The 12,064-nt window shown below is 41.7% G+C and overlaps 1 protein-coding gene across 7 annotated transcripts in view; it reads left to right on the top strand.

Annotated features, from left to right (window-relative positions):
• The first annotated feature begins 1,323 nt into the window (after window positions 1–1,323).
• The window catches only part of ADGRL2 (adhesion G protein-coupled receptor L2), a 193,059-nt gene continuing 182,318 nt past the window's right edge, over window positions 1,324–12,064 (top strand). For 6 of the 7 annotated variants that reach the window (XM_012661143.1, XM_012661142.1, XM_012661140.1 and 3 more), the window contains exon 1: window positions 2,449–2,557. The gene's annotated coding sequence lies outside the window, so the exon portion shown is untranslated. Of the gene's footprint in view, window positions 1,389–2,448; window positions 2,558–12,064 lie in introns of those variants that run through there. The other variant, XM_012661141.1, reaches the window with a different exon arrangement.

Genomic DNA, 12,064 nt, shown 5'->3' with positions numbered 1-12,064 from the left:
GCAACAAAAAGTACATATTGTTTCTAAAGGCAAACAAGCTCAAGTTTCATCCTATTTTCTAGAGGTTTTAAATCTTGAGGAATCAGATTTTTTTGAAAACCAAGGCAAATATGCTGTTTTAATTGATGGCTGCATTCATCACCAAAATCAGTGGTTTACAAATACATCTGAAAACTTAGTTGTTTCAAGTCAGAAATTTTGTAATTAAAAAAAATTCCATGTTTGATTTTTCTCGTATGCAGAGGACACAACTGGCTTTTAAACGTTTGTCCTGCGTGATTTGCCCTGTCGTGGTCTGTTACCTTCAGTTGCGGTCCATCCTTGGCTCTGCCTAGCTGTTTGCTGACACTGCCAACAGAGAGGGGCAAGGAAGTGTGTTCAGAGGACAAGAGCAAAAGCGGTTTCAATGTAAGGAAATGAAGGAAACAGACCTAACAGCACTATGAATGTACTCGCGGGTAAAGAGCCTTGTAGTCTCCTTTCCTTCCTTTGCTTATCCCGGTGAGTTTAATCAAAAACAAACAAAACGCTCTTGTGAAATATAGTCAATAAAGTCAAAGTTTAGCTAGTTCTACGTAACTACAAAGGAAAAGTCATCGCAATTTAAAAAAATGTAACTTTCATTAACGAGCGCGCCGGAAATCTCAGGTATCAAAGACGCATTAACCCTGGAGCGTCCCCCGCGCGCCGCAGCCGGACGGAGGCAGCCGCGGCGAACAGACGTTCTTTCTCCTCTAAGCAGTTACACAAAAGGAGGGCTGCGGAAACTAAAAGTTTCGGGGCCTCTGGCTCGGTGCGTGGAGAAAAGAGAAAACCTGGAGACGGGGTGGGTAAAAGACGCATCCTGTGCGCCTCTCCGAAGTCCAGGCCAGGAGAAAGCTCCTGGGCCTAGAGGGGAGGGGGCCCCGAGCCGCTGGCCAGCCCCCTGCGCCCGGCCTCCGAGGCTTGAGCGCCGCGCTCCGCCGCGCTCTCCCAAATACCCTTCGCCCCGTTCCAGAAATAAAATAAATGTTTTTAAAGTGCGTGTGTGTGGACAGGATGGAGAGCGCGCGCCGGAGGAGCGCGCGGAGGACCGAGCGCGCAGTGAGTGGAGTTTGGGGCTGGGGCGGGGGTAGGGGTTGAATGGGTGTTGGGAGTGCTGGATGCGGAGCCCCGGGACCTGGGGGCGGGGTGGGGGTGGGGCGGGAGCAGACTGGAGGGGGAGGGGAGAGGAGGGGCGCGAGCTGGCGCAGGCCGCCTCCGGGGCGCGTTCCACGGCCGTGCGCGCGCGTCCCTCGCTGCCGCCGCGCCCGGACAGCCCTGTGGCCGCCCCGCCGGCGGAGCCGGGGCTGGCCTGTCCTCCGGCGGCTGCTCGGCCACCGCCACAGCCACCCCAGCGGCTCCAGCCCGTAAGTGTCCTCTTTCGTTCCCCTTCCCCGCCGTTCGGGTGCATCGGCGCCGCAGCTGCTCAAATGGAGTGGAAAATGGCCATTGGGCGGCAATGAGTTATAGATTATCTGCTCCACGTTTTGTACTTAGCTGCCTGTAATCTTCTTTTGAGTTTGCCTGAACCCCTTGCTGGAAGAATCAGGAGGGAGAGATTTGTCCTTCGCTGTACACGCTAATATGTTTATATGATTAGCCCAACTTGGGGGGGGGGTAGGTGGGGATTTGGGGGGAGGAGGAGGAGGCTGGAGGTGACTCCAGTTCAGACCTCGCCGAGAGTCTGTGTCAGGACTTCGCACTCCCCCGTCTCTTTCCCTCTCTCTCTCTCTCCCTGTCTCCCTCTCTCCCTCTCACTCTCTCTCCGCTCACACACACGCAGAGGTGCTGGAGCGAAATCGGGAGCTTACCGGAGAATTCCTTGGGATTGTTGGGGGGCATCTCCCCTCCGCTGCTGTGTGTGGCGTGGCTCTTCCCTGCTCCTCCCCGCTTCCCCGAGCCCGAGTCCTCGCCTGCAGCCTTTCGTGGGGCAGCGGCCGCCGCTCAGCCTCGGCCGGGAGATCCGAAATGTGAGGCGGGGCCGCCGCCGCCTCCCGCCCCAGGCCGCCGGGTCGGCGCGAGCGATGCCCGTCCGGCCGGCGCGGACCGCGGGCTGAGGGGCTTCGCCCGACAAACTGCGCTGGCCTCGCGCCGCCCGCGCCTGCACGCCCGCCCCTCCCGCGGCCGCCGCTTCGAGGGCACTCCCAAGTCTGCGCACCTCTGTCGAGCTTTTGCCTCCACCACCCCTTTCGCTCTGATTCCCGAATTTTTTTTTCTAAGGGAGCGTGCGGTCTGCGGGTGTGTGCGTGTGTGTAAAAGACCTCTGTCGCGGAGCGGCGTGTGGGAAACTGCGGGAAAATGTTGACTTAGCCCCAGGAGCCGCCCGGCGCTGGCTGCTTGGCTGCAGGCGGCGGCGGCCGAGCAGGAGGACGCGCCGAGCCGCGGCGCTGCCTCCCGCGCGGACTCGGCGGCCGCCGACCCGCTGGCGGCCGGTCTCGGTCCTCCCTGGCCCGGGTCACGGCTGCTCTCCGTGCCTGTCTCCCCGCGCGGACCCCGCGCCAGACGGCCCTCCCCCGGGGCGCACTCGCAGACCGAGGTAAGAGCCGCAGGAGCGAACAATGTGCCTCTGTGCCCCGCTTCGGAGACCTGTTTGCTTTGCGCCTCCTGCCCGGGGGTGGATGCTGGGGGTGGAGGGAGCCTCGGGTTAGTTGAGGCTCGGCTGTTTGTTTATGTGCGGCGGGGCGAGGGGAGACCCGCGCTCGCCCCCTCCCCTCCCTCCCACCGCCTCTGCTCCGAAATCGATACGCAGAACTCTCAGCCCGGTCCAGCCTGCGTCTCCTTCTCTCGTGGAGCTACTGTAGCGCTCTCGAGGCATTAGTCGAGTTGCTGGGGACGCTGGGAAGGGGGGTAGGACGGGGCTACCATAACCATGCATTTTTTGGTTTCTTAAAAGCTTGGGGTCGGAAGGTGCCGCATGTCCTTTCACTGCCAGGCTGGGGAGGAGGAGTGTGAGGCGCGCCCTCGGCGGGGCTGCTCTGCCCCGGGCGTGGGGGCCCGAGGCCCTGAGGGGAGCGCTGTCCCCCCTCACCCCAGGACCCTGCCCGCCTGCCCACCGGTCCCGGGTTGTAAGTGGAGCGGGGAGGCTGAGCGCTGGGAGCGAGTTCAGGGGAAGCGGACGGGGGGCGGGGGGAGGGCTTGGCTGAGTTTTTGCGGGTTGTTGTTTCTTCTTGTCGGCGGTTAGGTGGTGTGGAGAGGCGCGGATGACAGCAAAGCGCAGCCAGATGTGGTCGGGCCGGCGCTGGGGCTGGCAACGATTAGGGGCGGCTGGATGCCGCTGCCGGGACGGCCGTGCGGGGCGGGAGGGTGGCGGAGCCGGGGACCGGGCGGGCCGTGGGGGGCGGGGGTGCAGAGAGCCTCCCGGGCCCGCAGTGAGAGGGCAGCAGCGGGCCGCGTTGGGCCTGCGGCAGGAGTTACGGGGTGTGAGCGCCTGGGGTGGCTGTGGGGCAGGGAGCCTCCGGGAGACTGGCTTGTAGGATGGGGGTGCCTGGTGGGGAGCAGCGGCAAGAAAAAGGCGTAGGAAGAGCGCGAGGAAAGGGGAGAGCCCCCGCGCTAAACCGAGCCTGGGCTCCTTGATTGGCTGGGGCGACCCGTAGGCAGAGGGGCGAGGACGAAACAAACGACGAAAAGCGCCCAGCAATGTGGAGCCACGCTTGCAAGACTCCTTCGCGTGGGATCAGTAAAGTTTGCTCCTTTCGCCAAACTACGGGATTTGGGTTAGGGGAAATCGCTGGAAGCTTTACTTAGTGCCAAAGTGTCGCTGAGCAGAGACTTTTTTTTTTTTTTAATCAATCTTCTGTTCAATCGGTCCTCTAAAAGCATAGTTGGAGGGACAAGTCCTGCGGTATCCGTCTTATCCTTTCCTGGTCTTCTAGGGACTCCTCCCCCCTCATCCTTTTCCCCCTACCCTGGCCCCCCTCATTCCGTTCTTCCTGATGCAAACTCTGTTGTCTCAGATTCAGACCGAGGAAATGTTTTCCTCCTGTTTCTTGAAAGGTGTCAGGCTGCTTAGCAGCTTCTCCAGTCTGGGAGCGTCTGAGCTGCAGCCACCAACCATATGGTTCCCGTTACAAAGGCCAGGTTCTAAGGCACTCTCCTCGCCACCCGGCCCCCAATTGTTTGATTTTCTTCTGCATTCTTTGCAATACGCGCGCTTCTACTCTCTTTCCCTTTCCAGAAGCGTAGATTTAACGGACGTAGTTGATTCATTCATTTTTCAGTTTATGTCTGGAACGGGCCCCACCAAGTTTGCTCTTTGCTCACCTCGAGTTGCACAATGGAGAAAGTCACATCTGTTTGGTAAATAATTACCTGTTGGGATATCTCGTACTAAATCAGGTTTGATCTTGCACAAACCTTGAAAGATAGCCACTGAAGAGGCAATATTAGTCCATAGCAGATTTTTAAAAAACTGGGTAGCTTTTTATGGTATCTGTGGCAATATTCCAAGTTGTGATGGGACTGTTTTGACCTAGGTAAAGGTAACTTTGTAACTTTAAGTTTAGTGTCTTTATAATTCTTGAGAAAGCCTTTGTAAGAAAATTTACTAATGTCCAGGTGTGTTACGGAACTTTTTGTTGTCCCTCCCTCCATCCTTCAATAAATTTATGCATGTTAGAATACTACAGAACAAATGTTCTGTTGTTTAGTTTCTTCAGACATTCTGATTCTATCCTTTTGTTGCTTGCCTCTAAAAGAGGTGCCATTTCACATCATTCTGCACAAATTGTTTGAATTAATGCAAGTGTGAATTCTTACCGTTTGAAGGGGACTATTAGCATATCAAAGGTTTCTTAGCTTCAGCTCAATTGAGAAAACTTCAGCCTGTCTTCCATTTGCTTCCAAGCAGAGGCCCAAAGGGCAATGAGAATTGTAAAGGGTAAAAATGGGGAGGTGGATTCAGGCTGTGTTTCTGAACTTTTACTGTTTTGTAATTATGTGAGCCAAAAACATTGTCTATTGCTGTGGAGCCCTTGTAAATGGCAAGACAATTATTTTCTATTGATAAATGGTTTATTCTTAGAAAAAGGTGACCTTTTATTTTATGATAGTCACTGTTGCCTGTCTTTTGGGGTCCCTTCAGTGGAAGAGAGAGTGAGAAAGCCTTTCCTTCTAATTTAATGCCTTTCTAATAAGGCCTACACTTTGTTATATTAGTAAAATGAAAAAGGCTTTTAATTAGTTTTTAATTAGTCTGTAAAACAATAGAAATTTTATGATAAAAGGACTCATTTCTACACATAGGAAACTTTATTTTTTATATACTTGCTAAATTAATGGGGAAAAAGTCAGTGGAGGATGTTAAAAAAATTAAAAACTCAAATGAACTTTATTACCACAACTTCTGTTGCAAGTGTAAGCTTGGAAAAGGTTTCTAAGTGGTAAAGACCCAAGTTTTTGTGAATTCTATTCAAATAGAGATAATTCTGTTTAAATATTATTTTGTTTTCAAAATTTTATATCTTGCCAAACACAGTAAACTCTAATATTCAGCTTAAAGTTGGTTTATTTTTTCTTAATATTTATAACTTATTTGCTCTTGCTTTTTTACTTTTGCAGAGAGAGATGTTCTTTGAATTTCTTTTAAGAACTCAATATCCATGAATGGAGGAGCAAGTAAGAACATGTACTTGGGTCATTGGGGTTAGTTTATGGAGAGCAGCTGGGCAAAGGAAGAAGGACTTCTGGGGGGGAAGAATTAGTTTTATTTATTTAACTTAAGAATTTACAAAACCTAGTTTTAAGATGAAAATGAATTTTAGGGAAGGTTTTAGAGATTAATAAGCTCATATTTTTTATAGTTTTACCTTTGATAGCTGATCGCTTTTGAACATGCATTGATATCCTTTCATTGGAGGAGGGATTATTTACTAACATTCAGACTCCTTGCTTTTATTTTAGCAGTGAAAATGAATTCTAATATAACAATTCCAGAGGAGAAAAACTATCATTAATTGCCTAACATTTTTAGTCTTTAGTTTAACAGGGTGATAATTTTTTTCAGATTAAGATGAGGTTTTTTAGTGCCATTGAAATTGTATATCATTACCCTGAAATCATTTTATGATAGTTTATTTATCTGATCCCTTCACATGTCTAAGAAGTACTTTAGTGGTAAAAAAGGCCACATTGATGTAATTGCTATTATTGCACTTAAGTTGATGTTAACTAGTCTGCTTTGAATGCAGAGTGTTATAAAGGAAACACATTACTCTTTAGAGCTATTAGTGATAATCTAAAAATTGTCTTGAAAACATTGCTCTTCATTTTATATTGTAGTGATCCTGAATTCAGCAAATCTCTAAAGGTGTAAAATGCAGTGAAAAGAAGATTTTTCAACATTTAGATGACAAAATTGGACTACTTAGAGAAAAACTAATGTGTTGTAGAAGCACTTCAGCTGCCATTTTCAATCACTGTGGGTTACTATGTGTTGGCAACAGAAAACGAATTTAGAAATGGAGATAGCTCTGGGAGCAGGTAGTTGGGGAAATCAGAATATTGAATCATGTGGGGTAGAACAAACCAATTACTTCAAGTTTCGACTTGAGAATTTCCAATAAATATAATTTTTTCCAGGCTTTTGACTCTCTGCTTTATTAATGGACTAACATCAAAGCAGGCAACAAAACTTCCAAATGTTATAAAAACTAATATAAATATACAGATCTCACATGCAGAACTACAAGTCTTAATTTAAGACAAGTACTTGGAGTTTTTATTGCTGCAATTTTCACAATCAGCAGAAATGTTAACACCAGGCTTCTGGGTGTTTCCTTTTTTGGAATGAGCAAGAAGAGAACTTTAAAACTAAGGTTTACTTAGGGTTAGCTTTTTATTTGATCATTATCAAAGCTTTCTGTGTTTTATTAAAAAAATTAAAATAATATTTTAGTATTTTAATTAATATAGGAATATGTGAACTGAGATTGAAATGTCTCGGAAGTCGAGGTAATAGAAATCTGCAAACTATAGTAATAAAATGTTATTGCTTTATTTTCTATCAAAATATTTATTTGACTTAACTTTTGTTAATAAATATTCAAATAAAATTTAGTTTATTGACAGGTGTAGTGTGGAATGAAGAGAGTATTACAAATTATTCTAAAATACGGGCTAAACACACTTGTACCTACTGAAGAAATCTGTTTTCATTTTAACAAGAATCCATACCACTTGCTCAATTGCTGATACTTAAGAACACAGATTAGGTGTTCTTAGATTAAGAATGAAATATAGCTTTGAAAATGGAGGAGTTTAGTGTCATATAAGGTGCTATTTTTACAAAAAAGTTTCTTGAAAGAATGTAGCACTTTGGCCTCTTAACGTTTCACCGTATCTGATTTTGAGTCTTGAAGGGAGAGGTTCACATTTGACATCTGTCTGCTTTTCTGCAGAAAAGGTTCATGTAAAAAAAAAGTGCAATTATTTTCAAGGTAATATGTTTTAGAAATAAAATGCATAATTAGAAAAAGGTTTGTCAGATTATTTGCAAAAATGCATAGCTAAAAACTTCACAAATTGATGATTTTAACAAAGCATTAAAAATAGCAACTTTAGCTATTAGCCCTGAAAAGGACTTGAAATCCTGTTAATGTTTTGGTCATATTAGTTTCTATAGTTTAAATGTTAGTTCATGTTACCTAAACAGATAGCTGTTTTGTAGCTATTTTTAAGGAAGATACATTCATATTTCCTATTCCCAGATTAAAATCATAGCTTAGTTAACTTCTTTCTCATATAACGCTGATTATTCTATGACCCCACCCAAATATTCATCTCTTCATGTAATTCTTGATTGAAGGTTGAATGTTTGAAAAGTATTTAATCACTCAGATTGTTGTAATTAGACTTGATGCTATCAGAAAAGTTGAGATTATTCTCTAAAATCTTTTCGCTACTTAAGATGCTCTTGATTGGTCAAGTTGTGATTATTATTTTTTTAACACTTTAAGGAAAAGCTTAAGAAAATAGTTTAACACAGAGATGAATAGTTAATTATTGGAATTAAAAAATTAGAATCCTAAAATAATGACATCTTTCTTGATCTAGTGTGATAAGTTTTAAAGAAATAACTAGGGTGTGTCATTCCTAAATTTTATTCAGGACTTCAATTTGGCATTTTAAGTTTAGTATGTAGGTTTTGTTAATAATATTAAGTATAAAAATCCCTTATAGTTATTTTGATGTAAGTAGTCATTTCTTTAGGTGAGTTATGGTGTCATGAGGAAAGGAAAGTCCTAATCAACCAAAAATACTTAAAAAATCTTTTCTAAGGTCATTTCTCTGATGGACTAAATGGGGACAATAATTTATAGATTTTTTTAATATATTCTTATCCAGGAATTTTTAGAAATCTTAGTGTTTAAGAAAAACTTCCCATATTTGACAAATAAGGATTATCTAAAGAAAAAATACAGATCAAATGAAAGAACTAAGCGCTTAACGTCTGCAAGTAAAGTGCAGCTTACGGCAAAATACTATTGATTGCTTCGGAAGCAAAAAGCAAGTTTAAATACAATTTGTTTAATTACAACAAAAATGCAGTTTTATGAAGTAATATAGTTTGTCTTTGTAGAGGATTTTAGGCATTGTGTGGTGGTAGGTAAAATTCCATCACAGTTGTATAAATTTGTTCAATTACCTGAACAGCTAAAAGAAAAAAGTCAATTTAGGTTGAAAAGCAGCAGAAATTAGATTACCTTGGTTTGTAGGAACTTGCCAGCAGTGTCTAAATTGCTTAATAATATCAAAAGTTACCATGTTTCACAGTGTTAAGGATATTGGCGCCTGTTTTAATATGCATACATTTGTTTACTTGTTGACTTTTGCTATATGAATATTTTTTCTTTCTGCTTTCCATTTTTGTTTTTATGGAAGCTATTGCATGATATGCAAAAAACTATTTCTATTTGTATATTCTTATTTGTTTTAAAGGTTTGTTTTTATAGTTGTTTTTCCAGATTTCTAGAATTTGGGATCAGTTGATATTTCAGATTAGTGAAATATCAGATGTAATTTTATGAGTCAAAAGAAACCTAGTCCATCATGAGGGATAACTAGGTTGTTATCAGCAACTGAAACATATTTTGGAAATTTTTATTACTGGCTCTAGAATTATATTGAATTCTAAATCTTAAATTCTTGTAGCAATAAAGTAGCATGGGATTCATCATAGCAGATAGCTGGGCACCTGTTTTATTACCACCTTGATTAATTCTGGCACCCAGATTTACCGAAGTGCAAGAACAGACACAACCACTACTCACAGCCACCCGGCTGTTTTAGGTCATGAAGTCAACTTCCTGGAATTTGTGGGGAAACCAGTTGAAAAGGGAGGACAAATGTCACTTTAAATAGAGATGTTTAAATCAGATTTCTGCCTGAGGGTAAAATTTAGGTCTGTTTTAGCCCGGATGTAATGTCTCCCTCTACAGAGCACAGCATTAATCACGACCTGACAAGAAAACGTATGCTGAGCAAAACGGGCCCCTGTTGGTTTTGTCATTGATTTTTTCCAATCTGTGAGGAGTACATTATAAACATTAAAATTCAGACGTGAGGATTACACTTTAATCTCTGAATTTCAGTGTCGAAATTAGTTGTCTTAAAAGAAGCCCATGTAAGGCTGAAAAATCTTCGGAAAAATTTTTTTTTAGGATAGATTTAATACTTTAATAAAAACCGAAATATAAGGTTAAAAAGCAGGCAGGTTAAGCAGAAGTTAACTTTCTGAAAAATATGACCAAATTTTAATTGTGTTTTAAGATGCATTAAGTAACTTTCAAAATTTTTTTTATCTGGTAGTAGAAAAAAATAAATGGAGATAAAAACTATTAGTTCTTGGTTAGCTGGGAAAAGTTGAAAAGGTGGTTAACTTTAGACTTAGCATCAATCAAACACGCATTAATTTGTAAGAACAAAAACAGGTGAAGGCCTGTATCTTTCTGGATGAGTAACAAAATCTTCAGCCATCATAGTAGTGACAAAAGAATGCGTCATGAGGTTCCTAATAAAAAAGGGTTTAGTTTTGCTCTTTCAGTTATTAGATAATTCTCTTCAACCCCTTTCTTGGAAAAATGCATACACACTGATTTTAAAAATGGTATGACTTATTTAATATCTGTTGTGCTCTCAAAGGTATTTCTTGCCTTTGCCAGGAGAAATGTTTTACTATCCACACTTTGCATCCTTTTGTAGGTATTTTTACATTAGTCCACACCTCAAGCTGATCATTGCTCTGTATTTAGATGACAGAGTAATCTAACCCCAGTTACTGTCAAAAAATGACACTTGGTTGCTGGGGGTGGGCTAGATGACCTTGCTTTTGAATAATGTTTTCTTTTGTAGGGGATAGTAAATAGTGTCTATTTATAGAGAGAGCAAAAGAATTCTCTGTTTTCTTTATAAAGTAAGTTCTAATATTGATCATTCTTAAAATTATAAGTACTATGACAGCAATTCTCTGTATAAAGGGTGAACCATTACAAGATTTTAGATGAAGTCTTTAGTTGATACAATATTTCTATTTTATGTAACTACATTTTCTTAATCAGTTCTCAGCTTCAATTTACATAAAAAAGAATCATTTTGAAAATGATTTTTCCCGGTGTCTTTACCTCGAAGCAAAGTATTTCTGTATGGAAATATTATTTCTTTATTAAACTGGTACCTGCTACATAGAAATTTTATTCTTCTGCATTAAAAGCCTACCATTTTTTAGTGTTTGCTACTGTGGTTATTGATTAGGAATTATAGAACACATTCCTTACATAATGTTTTATCCACTCCTCATCTTTTTGTTCTTAATCTCGAGATGCTTATGGTGTATTTAAGTTCTTACGATTACTGGCTTTCCTATGGTTACACACTTACATTTGTCTTCTTACTCTCAGGATGCTTATAGTGATTTTAGTTCTTAGAATTCCTGGCTTTCCTATGGTTAAAGTGCAAGATAGTTTGGGAAACATTAGTTTTGATAATATTGTGGCATTTACCTCCTAGTAATTGTACATATTTTCATGGAATTTGTTGGAGGCTTAATGTATTAAATGACAGAAGATATACTGAAAATTTGTGTACTGAAGATATTACATATCTTGTTTTCCATTTTTAAAAAGATGGGCATTCTCTAAATCACTTCATTTTGCTTTATATGCATCAACAAAAATTATACTACAATTGCGATGTCCTAGACATTTTCACTTTTACTAGGGACATTTAACTATTTTTGCCCTTTTCAGAGTTCTGTCTGTCATGAGGAAGACAGTATTAGGAGCTTCCTCTTTTGATAGCTTAATAGATGACTAATAGGAATGTTCCCCCCTTTGCATTTTCTGCTGCAAGCACTGTGATGCCCATAGCCTGCATGTAAGCCACTTTTCATATTGTTATTAGTTTTAAAGTAGGTCTACAGCCTGAAAATCTAAAAATATATGTGACAAAGAATTTGATCCCTTTCCCTTAAGCAAAAAATCCAGTAAAAATGCTATTTATTTGCTGCTTCCTTTCCTCTTAGCTTTTTTGTTTCATTGGAAAAAAGAAATATAAGTGGTATCTCCCTGATATTTCTATATGTTTTAGCATGAAAGTTACCATATCTTTTATGATTTCCATTTGTTCAATAAGAATCTTAGTTTTTAAAAAATCACTTTTTATAAGCCTGCCAGTTCATTTATAGGTAAGTCAGACTGGATTTGCCTCAAATTTTCAATCATTATTTACATGATATAAAGGTGGTGTGTGTTATGATGAAAGGGAGAAATCTTAAAGGACATGGCATCAAACATTCTCCAGCAACAAATTTTTGGTAATACATTGCCCCAAGATTTTTAAACCGTTCTTAACGTTCACTTTTTGGTTCCCTTGGCAGAGATGCATCCTATCTCTGTATACCTGGGAAAAGGAATATGGCAAGAGAGGACATTGTGTAAACAGAAATCTAAAACAAATTCTGAAAAAAATGTTACAGAAAGGTAAAAAGCATATTGCAACCCAGATCAGTTTTTCTTTTTCTTTTTTTTATTGAATTAATGACAATAGATTT

The sequence above is a fragment of the Propithecus coquereli genome, unplaced genomic scaffold (genome assembly GCF_000956105.1).
Source record: "Propithecus coquereli isolate 6110/MARCELLA unplaced genomic scaffold, Pcoq_1.0 Scaffold7, whole genome shotgun sequence".
In the NCBI taxonomy this organism is placed as follows: domain Eukaryota; kingdom Metazoa; phylum Chordata; class Mammalia; order Primates; family Indriidae; genus Propithecus; species Propithecus coquereli.
Note: the sequence above shows the minus strand (reverse complement) of the source record. Positions and strands in the feature narration are given on the sequence as shown.